At 38.4% G+C, this 16486-nt stretch overlaps 1 protein-coding gene across 5 annotated transcripts in view; it reads left to right on the forward strand.

Annotated features, from left to right (window-relative positions):
- The window catches only part of CEP70 (centrosomal protein 70kDa), a 94879-nt gene that overhangs the window by 37430 nt on the left and 40963 nt on the right, over positions 1-16486 (forward strand). The gene's annotated exons all lie outside the window — the stretch shown is intronic.

Consider the following 16486-nt stretch of genomic DNA (forward strand, 5'->3'; position numbering starts at 1 on the left):
ATGTCCCCTTAGTTTATGCTAGCAGCATTGGAAGGATGTGATAAGTTAAATTTCAGGGGTCAGAGAGAAACAGCGGGAGATACTAAGAATTTCTGGTATGAAGCTGCGGGCAGTGGTTTCTGCCCTCATTTAGGCTGCCAGCTTGGGGCCAGCAGTGCTGGACCTGTTGGTGTTCATAGCTCCAGAGAAGACACTATCATTCTTTGGCCAAGTCTGTTTCTGTTATTCATCAGTCAATAAGATCTAGCATTTGCATTTTTAGGTTTGCTTTGTTAGGTAGCGTTCCTCATCAACAGTATATTCTAAACTCTCTCTGTGGGGAGGGGGATTTTGGACATATTGCTCCATGCATTTGATTTTGACCGTCATCTCAGATACAGGACATGTAGAAATATGAAGCTCTTTAGCTCAGGGGTCCCCAGTCTCTTGGATCTAATACCTGGTAAAAGGTGGAGCTGATGTAATAATAATAAAGTGCACAGTAAATATAATACACTTGAGTCATCCCAACCCCCACCTCCCCCATCTGTAGAAAGATTGTCTTCCACAGAATCAGTTGCTAATGCCAAAAAAGCTGGGGACCATTGCTTTAACTCATCAACTTACTGATGTGGGAAGCAGCCATCAGGTGGTACTGATAGAGGGTGTTGAAGGCAGAGAGATCTGTGTGGGTTTTTTTTTTTTTTAAGGAAGATACCTATTTTTTTTTCCTTACAGAGATTGATCTATAAATAATCACAAACTGAATTATTATAATGTAAGGCTTATGAGTTTACCAGGGTTTTAGGTAATTCAAAGAAAAATGCTTGACTATTCATTGATAAGGGGTGATTTGAATGGAGTGTCATGTATTTTCTGTCAAGTATTTCATCTGTCCTAAATGAATTATAGGCCATTTAACTTTTCACTTCAGGTTTCAGAGTTTTGTTATATAGCTTTTAAATGTGTACAGAGGAAGTCTCATGTTCCAGTCGGCCATGGAAAACAGACAGAATTAGGGTGGGGGCGTGAAAACTTGGTTTTGTGGCAGGGTGTGTGTGTGCTCAGTAGTGTCTGACTCTTTGCCACCCCATGGACTGTAGCATGCCAGGCTCCTCTGTCTGTGGAATTTTCTAGGCAGGAATACTGGAGCGGGTTGCCAGTGCCTACTCCAGGGGATCTTCTTGACCCAGGGATCGAACCCGTGTGTTTCTTGCATCTTTTGCATTGGGGATTGGATTCTTTACTGCTAGGCCACCTGGGAAGCCCTGGGGAAGGGTATCTATGCTAATTTGAACAATTGAAATTAGTTGCTTGCTTGTTTCTTAAGTATGTGAAGGGTACTTTTTATAGGATGATGACAGAAATTGGCAAAACCTCAAGGGCAATTCCCAAGGAATTGCTGCCCCTCAGTGTTGCCTGATTTTTTGTACAATTCTATCACAGATTGGTCATATATTCTATTCTGTACTAGTTAACTTGTGCCTTCATGGGGAAGATGGAAGTGCTCCTGGAAAACAATTATTTCACAGTTTGAGGCACATTTTTTGGGGGGCATACACTTGTTTCCGGTTTTAGAATGGTTTAGTGCTGCATATTTTGCAGTTGAGAGAAAGGAAGCATTGATTTTGTGTGTATGTGGCAAAGAGATCAAGGAAATTAACAGATGTTTGACAACAATACTTTGAAAGATTGTTATTGAGAGATTGCTGGGAAATGCAGAAACGAAAAGACAACATTTCTATGTTCTGCAGTGCAGTTTTCCTTTTTCTGTACTTAGACAACATGTGTTAGCATCTGTGGATGTAGTTTTATATACTTTTCAATCCTCTGAAGATCAATGCAGAGTACATCATGTGAAATGCTGGACTTGATGAAGCAGAAGCTGGAATCAAGATTGCCAGGAAAAATATAAATAACCTCAGATATGCAGATGACACCACCCTTATGGCAGAAGGTGAAGAGGAACTAAAGAGCGTCTTGATGAAAGTGAAAGAGGAGAGTAAAAAAGTTGGTTTAAAACTCAGCATTAAAAAAATGAAGATCATGGCACCCAGTCTCATCACTTCATGGCACATAGATGGGGAAACATGGAAACAGTGACAGCTTTATTTTCTTGGGCTCCAAAATCACTGTAGATGGTGACTGCAGCCATGAAATTAAAAGATGCTTGCTCCTTGGAAAAAAAGATATGACCAACCTAGACAGCATATTAAAAAGCAGAGACATTCCTTTGCCAACAAAGGTCAGTATAGTCAAAATTGTGGTTTCTTCAGTAGTCATGTATGGATGTGAGAGTTGGACTATAAAAAGAAAGCTGAGTGCTGAAGAATTGATGCTTTTGAACTGTGGTGTTGGAGAAGACTCTTGGACTGCAAGAAGATCAAACCAGTCCATCCTAAAGAAAATCAACCCTGAATATTCATTGGAAGGACTGGTGCTGAAGCTGAGCTCCAGTACTTTGGTCACCTGATGTGAAGAACTGACTCATTAGAAAAGACTCTGATGTTGGGAATAATTGAAGGCAGGAGGAGAAGGGGACGACAGAGGATGAGATGGTTGGATGGCATCACTGACTCAATGGACATGAGTTTGAGCAGGCTCTGGGAGTTGGTGATGGACAGGGAGGCCTGGTGTGCTGCAGTCCATGGGTCGCGAAGAATCAGACATGACTGAGCGACTGAACTGAAAGATCTAAGCAGATAATTTGTTTTAAATCAGTGTGATCAGTATCAGCATGTAGTCTCCCTCCTCTTTCTCCATAGGGAATATATGGATCAGAAAGCTGACCTTTGCTTTTCTTTTAGTGGTTACCTTAAAGATTAAAATATTCACTCTTGACTTCTCAAAATGTAATGTTACTTTGTACTTTCTACCTTATTCTATGACATTGGTAAAATTGTTTTATAATTATTACATTCTCCAACTTATATTATTGTTGTGTATTTCAATTCTGTATTTTTATTCTCTATACATTTATTTACTACTGACAGTTGAAATAGCAAAAAATATTTTTTCCTGTTGTTTAAACTTTTAATAAGCAGAGGAAAAAATTCTAGTTTTATACTGTCTGTCCTATTATGTATTGTTCCAGCCATCCAGGGTGGGCTTCCCAAGTGGCTCAGTGGTAAAGAATCCACCTGCTAATGCAGGAGATGCAAGAGACACCAGTTTTATCCCTGGGTCAGGAAGATCCCCTAATGGAGGAAATGGCAACCCACTCCAGTGTTCTTGCCTGGAAAATGCCATGGACAGAGGAGCCTGGAGGGCTACAGGCCGTGGGGTCACAAAGAGCTGGACACGATTGAGCGCACACCACCTCCTTTGGCAAACCACTCAGTGTAACGCCACCAAGCTCTTCTGTATACCTCTCCACAAGTCCTTTAGCTTCAATTTCTTTTTTTACTTTTGTGTTGGATTTCTCTATCGACTTTAGCTTTCTGAAATACACAGGGAACCACGAGACAGAGTGTTTCTTAGGACCAAATGAGAAAATAGATCTACTGTTTATTAACATCAGCAAGATATTCCTAATGTATGATGGCCTTATAAGTAACTGACATCTAGGTAGGGAGGAAAGAGATATAGGAAGGATGGCAGGGCTTATTAAAATTGTTATTGGGCCCTCTCCAGATTCTTGAACAGTAATACCTTATAAATATGAATATTGCTCCCACAAGATTCTTAAGCTTTTTAGTGAAAGGATAGCTTGCGCACAAGGGAAAAGGTGGAAAAGAGTGCCAAATTCTTGCGAACTTTCAGGGAAGTCCGGTTTTAGAAGGATTGTGAGTGAGGGGGCCACAGTGTGCCTGATTAGCTTGTGCTCAATTCTTGGATTGGTTGGCATCAAGGTGAAGTTTCAGGTATCATCAACCTTCCGATTTCAAATGTTCTGGTGTCTACATGCTTGCAGTCAGCAGATTTCATCTGAAGGGGGTCTTCCTCCTATAAAAACAACTTAGGAATGTGTGTCAGGCTTTTATATCTTTCAGGGAACTGGGAGTTCAATGATTCTGCTTTGTGGCAGATTTATATGTACATACATCAGTGGAACAGAGATAATTTTTTATTCCTGTGGGTCTCTGGGTGTTATCTCTGAGGTCCAAGCCTTCAGGTACTTTTGTTCTACCAAGCCTGTCAAGGCCATTTTCTTGGTTCTTTTCTAAAATGGTATTCTTGTCGTCCTGTCTCAAAATCATTGTTCATCTTTCACTCAACATGCTTATTTTAAGATTCATGCATGTTGCTGGATGTATCAACAGATTATTACGTTGTGTGAATATACTGCAGTTTGTTGATTTGCCTGTTGATGGACATTAGGCTTGTTTCTACTTTCTGGCTAATACAAATAAAACTTTTACAAAATTTGTGTTATTCTGTGGCCTTATGCTTTCTTTTTCTCTTTGGTAGATACCTAAGACCAGAATTGCTAAGAGTAAGTGTATAGTTAACTTCTTAAGATGCTGCCTGTGACTTGTCTTCATTCTCTCAGTGTCTTTGAAGGAGCATAAGTACTTACTTTTGATGAAGTTCACCCTATCAGTTTTTTTTTTTAATAGATTGTGTTTTTGATTTGTAAATAAAGACAACTTTTCATAATCCAAGGTTACAATATCCAATTGTTCCACCACTTTGTTTAAAAAAACTATCCTTTCTCCATTAGATTGCCTTTGTAAGTTTAGTGAGAATCAGTGTATGTGTGTGTCTATTTCTGGACTATCCTGCTACATTGATATATGTATCTTTCTTTACACCAGAACCACATTGCTTTGATTACTGTTAATCTGAAATTAGGCACTCTGATTCTTCTCCTTTTATTCTTTTTCAGTATCATGTTGGCTGTTTAATTTTTAAAACATTTTGAAATTTACTAAAAAAAATTTATTGGAGTATAGTGGATTTACAATGTTGTGTTAGTTTCAGATGTACAGCAAAATAAATCATTTATATCTTACATGTATCTTTTTTTCAGATTCTTTTCCCTTATAGGTAATTGCAAAGTATTGAGTAGAGTTCCCTGTGCTATATAGAAGGTCCTTAATTAGTTATCTCTTTTATATATAGTAGTGTGTATATTATCAATCTCAGTCTCCCAATTTATCCCTTCTTCCCACCCACTTCACTTCCCCCTTGCTGCTGCTGCTGCTAAGTCACTTCAGTCGTGTCCGACTCTGTGCATCCCCGTAGATGGCAGCCCACCAGGCTCCCCCGTCCCTGGGATTCTCCAGGCAAGAACACTGGAGTGGGTTGCCATTTCCTTCTCCAATGCATGAAATTGAAAAGTGAAAGTGAAGTCCTTCAGTTATGTCTGACTCTTAGCGACCCCATGGACTGCGGCCCACCAGGCTCCTCCGTCCATGGGATTTTCCAGGCAAGAGTACTGGAGTCGGGTGCCATTGCCTTCTCCACCACTACCCACCTCCCCACCCCGCCGCAGTAAATATATGTTTGTTTTCTACATCTGTGACTCTGTTTTGTAAATAAGTTCATTTGAACCTTTTTTGTTTCTAAATTCCACATATAAATGGTATGATATGATATTTATCTTTTTGTGGTCTGACTTACTTTACTCAGTATGATAATCTCTGGGTTGATCAATGTTGCTGCAAATGGCATTTTGTTTTTTTTTATGGCTGAGTAATATTCCATTGTATGTAAGTACCACATCTTCTTTATCCACTCCTTTGTCAGTGGACATTTAGGTTGCTTCCATGTCTTGGCTAGTGCTGCAATGAACACTGGGGTGCATGTATCTTTTTAAATTGTAGTATTCTCTGGATATATGCCCAAGAGTGGGATTGCTGGATCATATGATAGTTCTGTATTTTTTGAAGGAAACTTCATACTGTTCTCCATAATGGTTGTACCAATGTGCATTCCCACCCATAGTGTAGAAAGGTTCCTTTTTCTCCACACCCTCTCTGCCTTTATTATTTGTAGATTTGGTGATGATGGTCATTATGATTGGTATGAAATGTTATCTTATTGTAGTTTTGATTTGCATTTCTCTAATAAGTAATGTTAAGCATATTTTCATGTGCTTTTTGCTATCTGTATGTGTTTGGAGAAATGTCTATTTAGATCTTCATCTTCCACCCATTGTTTGATTGGGTTGTTTCTTTTTTTATATATTGAGCTTACATAAGCTATATGCTTTGTAAATTACTCCCTTCTTGGTTGCTTGGTTTGCAAATACTTTAGCTCACATGATTTGTGGAATCTTGGTTCCCTAACCAGGGCTTGAACCTACACCTTTGGCTGTCTTTTGGTGTATGATTTCCTTTGCTGGGCAAAAGTTATTAAGTTTAATTAGGTCCAATTTGTTTATTTTTGTTTTTATTTTCATTACTCTAGGAGATGAATCAAAAAAGATACTTATGTGATTTATGTCAGAAAGTGTTCTGCCTTTGTTTTCCTCTAAGAGTTTTATAGCATCCGGCCTTACATTTAGATCGTTATTCCATTCAAGTTTATTTTTGTATATGGTGTTAGTTAGATCAAACCAGTCAGTCCTAAAGGAAATCAACCCTGAATACTCAGTGGAAGGACTGATGGTAAAACTGAAGTTCCAGTGCTTTGGCCACCTGATGCGAAGCGCCAACACTGGAAAAGACCCTAATGCTGGGAAAATTGAAGGCAAAAGGAGAAGAGGGCAGCAGAGGATAAGATGGTTAGATAGCATCACTGACTCAGTGGATATGAACTTGAGAAGAATCCCAGAGCTAGTGAAGGGCAGGAAACCCTGGTATGCTGCAGTCCATGGAGTAGCAAAGAATTGGACATAGCTTAGCAACTGAACAACAACAAATGGTGTTAGTGTTCTAATTTCATTTCTTTCCCTGAAAATGGATTTTTACCCTGAAATTTTAGCATGTCTTTTTAATGTGTTTATTTTTATTTATAATTTATTTATTTGGCTGTGCCGGGTCATAGTGGTGGCATGTGGGATCTAGTTCCCTGTCCAGGGATTGAACCTGGGCCCTGCATTGGGAGCACAGTGTCTTAACTGCTGGAATGGGAGGCCCCTAATTTCATTCTTTTGTATGTAGCAGTCCAGTTTTCCTATTACCATTTATTGAAAAGACTGTCTTTTCTCCCGTGTATATTTTTGCCTCCTTTGTCATAGATTAGGTGACCATAGGTGTATAGGTTTATCTCTGGACTTTCTATCCTGTCCCATGGATCTATATTTCTGTTTTTGTGCCAGTTCCATACTGTAAGTCAGGGAGCCTGATTTCTTTTAGCTCTGTTTTTCTTTCTCAAGATTGCTGTGGCTACTCGGTCTTTTATGTTTCCATATAAATTGTAAAAATTTTTGTTGTAAAAAAATTGTAAAAATTTTTTGTTCTGTGAAGGATGCCATTGGTAATTTGATAGGTGTTGCATTGAATCTGTAGATTGCTTTGAATTGTATAGTCATTTTGACTATATTCTTTCAATCCCAAAACATAGTATATGTCTCCATCTGTGTCATCTTTGATTTCTTTCATCAGCATTTTATAGATTTCTGAGTATAGGTCTTTTGCCTCCTTAGGTAGGTTTATTCTTCAGTATTTTATTCTTTTTGATGCAACAGTAAATGGAATCATTTCCTTAATTTCTCTGATTTTTTGTTGTTAGTGTATAGGAATGTAAGAAATTTCTGTGTGTTAATTTTGTATCCTGCAGCTTTATCACATTCATTGAGCTCTAGTAGATTTCTGGTAGCATCTTTAGGATTGTCTCTGTGTAGTATTACATCATTTGCAAACAATGATAGTTTTACTTCTCTTTCAGTTAGGTTTCCTTTTATTTCTTTTTCTTCTCAGAAAGCTGTAGCTAGAACTTTGAAAACTATGTGAATGAAAGTGGTGAGAGTAGACATCCTTTTCTTGTTCCTGATCTTAGAAAAACTAAGTTTTTCTCTCTTGAGATTGATGTTAACTATGGGTTTGTTGTATATGGCCTTTTATTATGTTGAGATAGTTTCCCTCTATGCCCACCTTCTGGAGAGTTTTTTTTGTTGTCATAAATGGGTGCTGAATTTTGTCAGAAGTTTTTTCTGCATCTATTGAGATGATCACGTTTTTATTCTTCAGTTTGTTAATGTGTTGTATCATATTGGTTTGCATATGTTTGCATCCCTGGGATAAATCTCACTTGATCGTGATGTATGATCTTTTTAACGTGTTGTTGGATTGACTTTGTTAGTATTTTGAGAATTTTTGCATCTGTGTTCATCAGTGATACTGGCCTGTAATTTTTTTTTTTTTTTTTGGTGGTATATTGTCTAGTTTTGTTTTCAGGGTAATAGTGAAATGAGCTTCCTTCCTCTGCAGCTTTTGGAAGTTTCAGGAGGATAGATGTTCAGTCTTTTCTAAATGTTTGATAGAATTTGCCTGTGAAACCATCTGGTCCTGGACTTTTTTTTGTTATTGGAAGTTTTTAAATCAGTTTCAATTTCAGTACCTGTGGTTGGTCTGTTCATATTTTCTATTTCTTCCTGGTTCAGCCTTGAAAGTTTGTACCTTTCTAAGAGTTTTTGCATTTCTTCCAGATAGTCCATTTTATCGGCATATAATTTCTTGTAGTAATTTCTTATGATCCTTTGTAATTCTGTGCTATCAGTTGTAACTTCTTTTTCATTTCTAATTTTATTGATTTGAGCTTTCCTCTCACCCCCCTTTTTATGATGAGTCTAGCTAAAGGCTTATCAACTTTATCTTTTCAAAGAACCAGCTTTTACCGTCAATGATCTTTTCTATTGCTTTCTTCATCTCTAATTCCTTTATTTCTGCTCTGATCTTTATGACTTCTTTCCTTCTACCAACTTTGGGTTTTGTTTGTTCTTTCTCTAGTCGCCTTAGGTCTAAGGTTAGGGTTTTTTTTTAATAATTTTATTTATTTATTTTTGGTTGCATTGGGTCTTCATTGCTGCACGTGGGCTTTCTCTATTTGTGGCAAGCGGGGACTGTTCTTCATTGTGATACATGGGTTTTAGGCACATGGGCTTCAATAGTTGCAGCATGTTTCTCAATAGTTGTGGCTTGTGGGTTCTAGAGTATGGGCTCAGTAATTGTGGTGCATGGACTTGGTTGCTCTGTAGCATGTGGAATCTTCCTGGACCAGGGATCAAATCTGTGTCCCCTGCATTGGCAAGTGGATTCTTATCCAGTGTACCACCAGGGAAGTGCCTGTTTGTTTATTTATTTTGGTCTTCCTTGCTGCAGGTGGGCTTTCTCTAGTTATGGCAAGCGGGGGCTACTCTTCTTTATGGTGCACGGGCTTCTCATGTGGTGGTTTCTGTTGTGGAGCACAGGCTCTAGGCGCATGGGCTTCAGTAGTTGCAGCAAGTGGGCTCAGTAGTTGTGACTCGCAGGCCCTATGTGCTCAGTAGTTGTGGTGCACAGGCTTAGTTTCTCCACAGCATGTGGAATCTTCCCAGACTAGGGATCAAACCCATGTCCCCTGCATTGGCAGGCAGGTTCTCATCCACTGTACCACCAAGGAAGTCCAGGTTAGGTTGTGTGAGACTTTTCTTGTTTCTTGAGGTGAGGTGAGATTGATTTGCTACAGTACAATCTATTGTATTTGTGTGTTTTACAGTTGTTGTTGTTGCTGTTTTACCTGTAATTGATAGAATGTTGTGGTCGGAAAAGATGCTCGATATGATTTCAGTTTTCTTAAATTACTGAGGCTTAATTTATGGTCCAAGATGTGATCAATGCTGGAGAATGTTCCATATGTGCTTGAAGGAAGTATATTCTGCTTTCAGATAGAATGCCCTATAAATATAAAAATATAAAGTTCATTTGGTCTGATGTATCATTTACAGTTTATATTTCCTTATTGATTTTTTGTCTGGATGATCTATCCATTGGTATAACTGGAGTGTTCAACTCCCCCACCATTACTGTGTTACTATTGATTTCCCTTTTTATGGCTATTAATATTTGCCTTATATGTTGAGGTGCTCTTATGTTTGGTGCATATATATTTACAATTCTTAAATTTTCTTATTGGATTGATCCCTTGATCATTGTGTAGTGTCCTTTCTTATCTGTGTTGGCTATTTGAGATTCTTTACATTTCCATATGAATTTTCTAATTCTGTTGTTGATTTCTACAGAGAAAGCCTGATGAGATTTTATTGTATATGTATTTCCATTTGGGGAGAATTAGCATCTTAACAATACTGAATGTTCTGATCCATGAATGTGATATCTCTCCATTTGTTTAGGTTTTTCCTTAACTTTTTTCAACAGTGTTTAATAATTTGAGGTGCACTGATTTTCCACATGTTTCATCAGTTTTATCTCTTAAGTGTTTAATATTTTTGATGGTATTGCAAATATTTGTATTTTCTGTTTCAGTTTCTCATTATTCATTGCTGGTTGATTTTTTTCCCCTCTTTTTTTATTGTGGTAAATTATTTCCCTAACATAAATTTACCATTTTGAAGTGTAAAGTTCAGTGGCTTTTAATACATTAACATTGTTGTACAACAGTTCTCACCATCTGCAGAATTTTTTCATCTTCCCAACTAAAACTCTATACTGGCTAAATAGTAACTGCCTATTCCTCACTCCCTGCAGCTCCTGGCAGCCATCATTCTACTTTCTGTGTCTATTGATTTGACTACTCTGGGTACCTCATGTAAGTGAAGTCTTATAGTATTTATCCTTTTGTGACTGCTTATTTTATTTAGCATAATGTGTTCAAGATTCATCCATGTTGTGGCATGTGTCAGAATTTTCTTTAAGTCTGGATCCTCAGCAATGGCCACAGAACTGGAAGAGGTCAGTTTTCATTCCAATCCCAAAGAAAGGCAATGCCAAAGAATGCTCAAACTACTGCACAATCGCACTCATCTCACACACTAGCAAAATAATGCTCAAAATTCTCCAAGCCCGGCTTCAACAGTTACATGAACTGTGAACTTCCACATGTTCAAACTGGATTTAGAGAACACAGAGGAATCAGAGATCAAATTGCCAACATCCATTGGCTCATCGAAAAAGCAAGAGAGTTCCAGAAAAACATCTACTTCTGCTTTATTGACTGCACCAAAGCCTTTGACTGGGTGGATCACAACAAACTGTGGAAAATTCTGAAAGAGATGGGAATACCTTACCTGCCTCCTGAGAAATCTGTATGCAGGTCAAGAAGCAACAGTCAGAACTGGACATGGAACAACAGACTGGTTCCACATCGGGAAAGGAGTACATTAAGGTTGTATATGGTCACCCTGCTTATTTAACTTACATGCAGAGTATATCATGTGAAATGCTGGACTGGATGAAGCACAAGCTGGAATCAAGATTGCCGGGAGAAATATCAATAACCTCAGATATGCACATATCACCCTAATGGCAGAAGGCAAAGAGGAACTAAAGAACCTCTTGATGAAAGTGAAAGAGAAGAGTGAAAAAGTTGGTTTAAAACTCAGCATTCAGAAAACTAAGATCATGGCATCCAGTCCTATCACTTCATGGCAAATAGATGGGGAAACAGTGGAAACTGCCGGGGTCTAGCCCCGGCTGATGCAGGGTATTCGAAGGAGAGACGGCGTAGGCGACCTATTTATTTAAATATTTATCAAAGATATAAAGAATAATAGGATGAGGATGGCTCAGTGAGGAAATTCAGTGGAGAAAAGCGGCTGAAATAAGGATAGCTCAGTAGGAAAACTCAGTGAAGAAAAGAGGCTGAGTAGCTTGGTTTACGCAGGAGACCAATAAAACTTAAAGACAAGAAGTTTGCGCCACTTACGTAGGCGGCAGGCGTCCTTCCGTTCTCCGGAAGGAGAGGAGACACTGAGGCCTCCCTGGTTGGATCTTAGAAGCCCAGGCATAATTAGCAAGCATGGCAGGTTCCACGCTCCAGATGGAGACTCAGCCAGAATTTGGGAGAGAGAGAGAGACATGGGGAGAGCAAGTTTCGGTGAACAAGGCCCGCACTTTATTTTCCAAAGTAGTTTTTATACCTTAAGTTATGCATAGAGGATAATGGGGAAAGGGGTAGAGTCATGCAGTAAGCCGGGCTTTCTTCCTGCAAACTTATCATATGCAAAAGTTTAGGTGATTTACATCATCTTCTGGCCCGGAGGCCTGTTAACATTTTAAGAAACTTATTTTTCTCTAAAGGTGATTATTATAAAGTCAGGCGCCAGCCTCCAAAAAGCATTGGATAGAGTTGCATTCCTATAGGGCAAAGGTGAGGTGGGCTCCATCAAGAAAAAAATTAACTCAAGGGTCCAAGGTTACAAACATTGAGGCTGCTACTTACATTTCTATAAACCCATTATATCCATCAATACACTGCCAAGGACACAGTAGGTAAGGGGTATGGAGACTTAGCAGCAAACATTGGCCCAATAAGTGAAAAACCCTTCACTGATACAATTTCTAATCAATCTTTTAACTACTCAAAGGACTCTGTTTAGACAGTTTAGAACATCTCCTGCCTCTCATAGTTGGGAGGCTCTGAACAATCACATGTGGCCGGAAAAACCTATTCAGGCAGGCTAGAGGATTTCCAAAGGAGTTTGTAGGTTGAAACACTGTCACACCCAGGAATTATTAACTGGAGCTGTAAGCTAACTCTTTTTTCAGAGAGAGGTAGTGGGGGACAGCCCCGCGTAAAGTCAGAGGTGTAGGTGAAAGCACAAAGCAGAAAGTAGGCAGACTCTGGTTTTGGGGGTAGATGCTCGAGAATTTCCAGGGGGACTCCTGAGGCTCAATCCCGCCTTTGCATATGCCGAGCCTCCTTCCTCATGACCTTTGCCACGGGAGGAGTTCCTCACGCTGGCTCCTGGCAGTGATAGACTTCCAGTTGAGCTATTCCAGATCCTGAAAGATCATGCTGTGAAGGTGCTGCACTCAATATGCAATATGCCGGCTCCCGGCAGGAAACAGTGACAGACTTTATATTTTTGGGCTCCAAAATCACTACAGATGGTGGTGACTGCACCATGAAATTAAAAGACACTTGCTCCTTGGAAGAAAAGTTATGACCAACCTAGACAGCATATTAAAAAGAAGAGGCATTACTTTGCCAACAAAGGTCCATCTAGTCAAAGCTATTGTTTTTCCAGTAGTCATGTATGGATGTGAGAGTTGGACTATAAAGAAAGCTGAATGCCGAAGAATTGATGCTTTTGAAGTGTAATGTTGGAGAAGACTCTTTTGAGAGTCCCTTGGACTGCAAGGAGATCCAATCAGTCCATTCTAAAGGAGATCAGTCCTGAATGTTCATTGGAAGGCCTGATGCTGAAGCTGAAACTCTAATACTTTGGCCACCTGATGCAAACAACTGTCATTGGAAAAGACCCTGATGCTGGGAAAGATTGAAGGCAGGAGGAGAAGGGGATGACAGAGGATGAGATGGTTGGATGGCATCACCAACTCAATGGACATGAGTTTGAGTGAACTCCGGGAGTTGGTGATGGACAGGAAGGCCTGGTGTACTGCCGTCCATGGGGTCACTAAGAGTTGGACACAGCTGAGCAACTGAACTGAATATTCTATTGTATGTACAGTTGACTCTGTAGAACATGGTTTGAACTGTGTGTGTCCACTTATGTGCAGATTTTTTTCAGTAGTGAATACTTCTGAACTCCACAATCACTGTTGAATCCATTGATGCAGAGGAACCTTAGATACTGAGAGCCCCCTATAAGTTATATGTGAATTTTTGAGGGTACTGATTGTTGGCATCCTTAACCCCCACATTATTCAAGGACCACCTCTATATACCATATTTTGTTTATTCATGGTTATTCATTCTAACACTGTTCATCACTAGACACTTGGGTTGTTTCCATCTTTTGGTTTTTGTGAATAATACTACTGTTTATATAGACATACAAATATCTGTTCCAGTCCCTGCTTTCATTTCATTTTGGTGTGTACCCAGAAGGGGATTGTTGGATTGTATTGTGGCACTAGTGGTAAAGAACCCATCTGCCAATGCAGGAGACTTAAGGGATGTGGGTTTGATCTCTCAGTCAGGAAGATCCCCTGGAGGGAGGGCATGGCAACCCACTCCGGTATCGCCTTGAGAATCCCCATGGACAGAGGAGCCTAGCGGGCTACAGTCTATAGGGTCACAAAGAGTCTGACATGACTGAAGTGACTTGGCACATGCATGGTAATTTTATGTTTCATTTTTTGAGTAACTGCCATACTCTTTTCCATAGTGGCTGTACCATTTACATTCCCACCAGCAATGCACAAGATTTCCAGTTTCTCTACATTCTTAGCCACACTTGTTTTCTATTTTTGTTTTTATTTATTTATTTTTTTGTTTTTGTTTTGTTTTGTTTTTGTTAGTAGTAGCCATCCTAATGGGTGTGAAATGGTTTCTCATTGTGGTTTTAATTTGCATTTCCCTGATGGTTAGTGATGTTAAGCATCTTTTCATGTGCTTATTGGTCGTTTGTGTATCTCTTTTTAAAGAAACGTCTATTCAAGTCCTTTGCCCATTTTAAAATCAGACTTATGTTTTTGTTGAGTTGTAGGAGTTATTTATTCTGAGTATTGACTCCTTATCAGAAGTAAAAGTTTGTTTGGGTTTTGTTCAGGTTTTCCTGTGAGATGGTGCAGCAAAACCTGAACGAACTTTTTGGCCAGTCCAATGTTATTTGCAAATATTTTTTCTCGTTTTGTGAGTTGGCATTTTATTCTAGTGTTTTTCAATGCACAAAAGTTTGAATTCTAATAAAGTCAAATTTATATATTTTTTATTTTGTTGCTTATGCTTTTGATGTCATAACCAAGAAATGGTTGTCAAATCCAATGTCATGAAGCTTTTCCCTTATGTTTTCTTTTAAGAGTTTTATAGTTTTAGCTCTTACCTTTAGAAGTTTGATCCATTTTAAATTAACTTTTGTATGTGCTATAGGTAAGCATCCAACTTCATTTTTTACATGTATACACCTAGTTTTCCCAACATTATTTGTTGAACAGAGCCTGTTCTTTTCCGATTGAATGATCTTGGCATGCTTGTTGAAAATAATTTGACTGTGGATATGCAGTATTGCTTCTGAGGTATTCATCCTACTCCATTAGTCTCTATGTCTTTAATGCCAGTACCACACTGTTTTGATCATGTTGGTGTTGATCATCATGATCATGTTGATCATCAAGTCACCTTTGAAATCAGGAAATGTGAGAGCTTTAACAAGATTGATTTGGCTATGTGGGATCTCCTGAGGGTATGAACTTTAGGATGACTCCCAGCAAATTGATTCAGTACAAACATACTTTTCATTATAGGTTATTACAAGATTTTGAATATAGTTCCCTGCGATATACAGTAGAACCTAGGTGTGTATCTATTTTATATATAGTGGTCTGTATCTGCTAGTCCCAAACTCCCAATTTATTCCTCACCCCCTACCCCTTTGGTAACCATTGTTTTGTTTTCTCTCTTTGAGTCTGTTTCCATTTTTAAAATAAGTCCATTTATATACTATTTTAGATTCCGCATATAAGTGATTTCACACTATATTTGTCTTTTATGACTTTGCTTCTTTTAGTGTGATAACTTCCGGGTCCAATCGTGTTGTTGGTAGATGACATTATTTAATTCTTTTGTAAGTCTGAGTAGTATTCGATTGTGTGTGTGTGTGTATATATCTATATATCTATATATCATAATCCATTTGTCTGTTGATGAACATATGTTGTTTCCATTTCTATTTCTGCAAAAATGTCATTGGGATTTTGATAGAGATTGCATTAAATCTGTAGACCACTTTGTATAGTATTGACATCTTTTTTTTTTTTTTTTTAAGACTGTTCTATACATCAGTGTCTCTTTTGCTGTCTCGTATACAGGGTTATCGTTACCATCTTTCTAAATTCCATATATATGCGTTAGTATACTGTATTTATGTTTTTCCTTCTGGCTTACTTCACTCTGTATAATAGGCTCCAGTTTCATCCACCTCATTAGAACTGATTCAAATGTATTCTTTTTAATGGCTGAGTAATACTCCATTGTGTATATGTACCACAGCTTTCTTATCCATTCATCTGCTGATGGAATTATTGACATCTTAACAATATTAAGTCTTCTAGTCTGTGAACACAGGATATTTTCCTAGTAATTTCTGTCTTCCGTTTCCTTCAACAACTTGTATAATATTCAGTGTATAATTCTTTTGCCTTCTTGCTTTATTCTTTTTTTTATTGTTTTTGATACTACTATACGTGGAATTGTTTTCTTGATTTTCTTTTTAAATTGTTCATTGTTAGTGTATAGACATAAAATTGATTTTTTGCATTGACTTTGTATTCTGGTGCTTTCTGAATTCATTTATTCTAATGGGTTTTTGGGGGTTTTTTTGGTGGACTCTTTAAGGTTTTCTGTGTTTTAGATCATATCATCTGCAAAGAGATAATTTTACTTCTTCCTTTCCAATTTGAATGCCTTTTATTTCTTCTTCATGCTTAATTGCTCTGGCTAGGACTTCCAGTACTATATAGAACAGAAATGGTGAATGCAATTATCTTTGCATGGT

The sequence above is a fragment of the Bison bison genome, unplaced genomic scaffold (genome assembly GCF_000754665.1).
Source record: "Bison bison bison isolate TAMUID 2011002044 unplaced genomic scaffold, Bison_UMD1.0 scf7180017864384, whole genome shotgun sequence".
Classification (NCBI taxonomy): domain Eukaryota; kingdom Metazoa; phylum Chordata; class Mammalia; order Artiodactyla; family Bovidae; genus Bison; species Bison bison.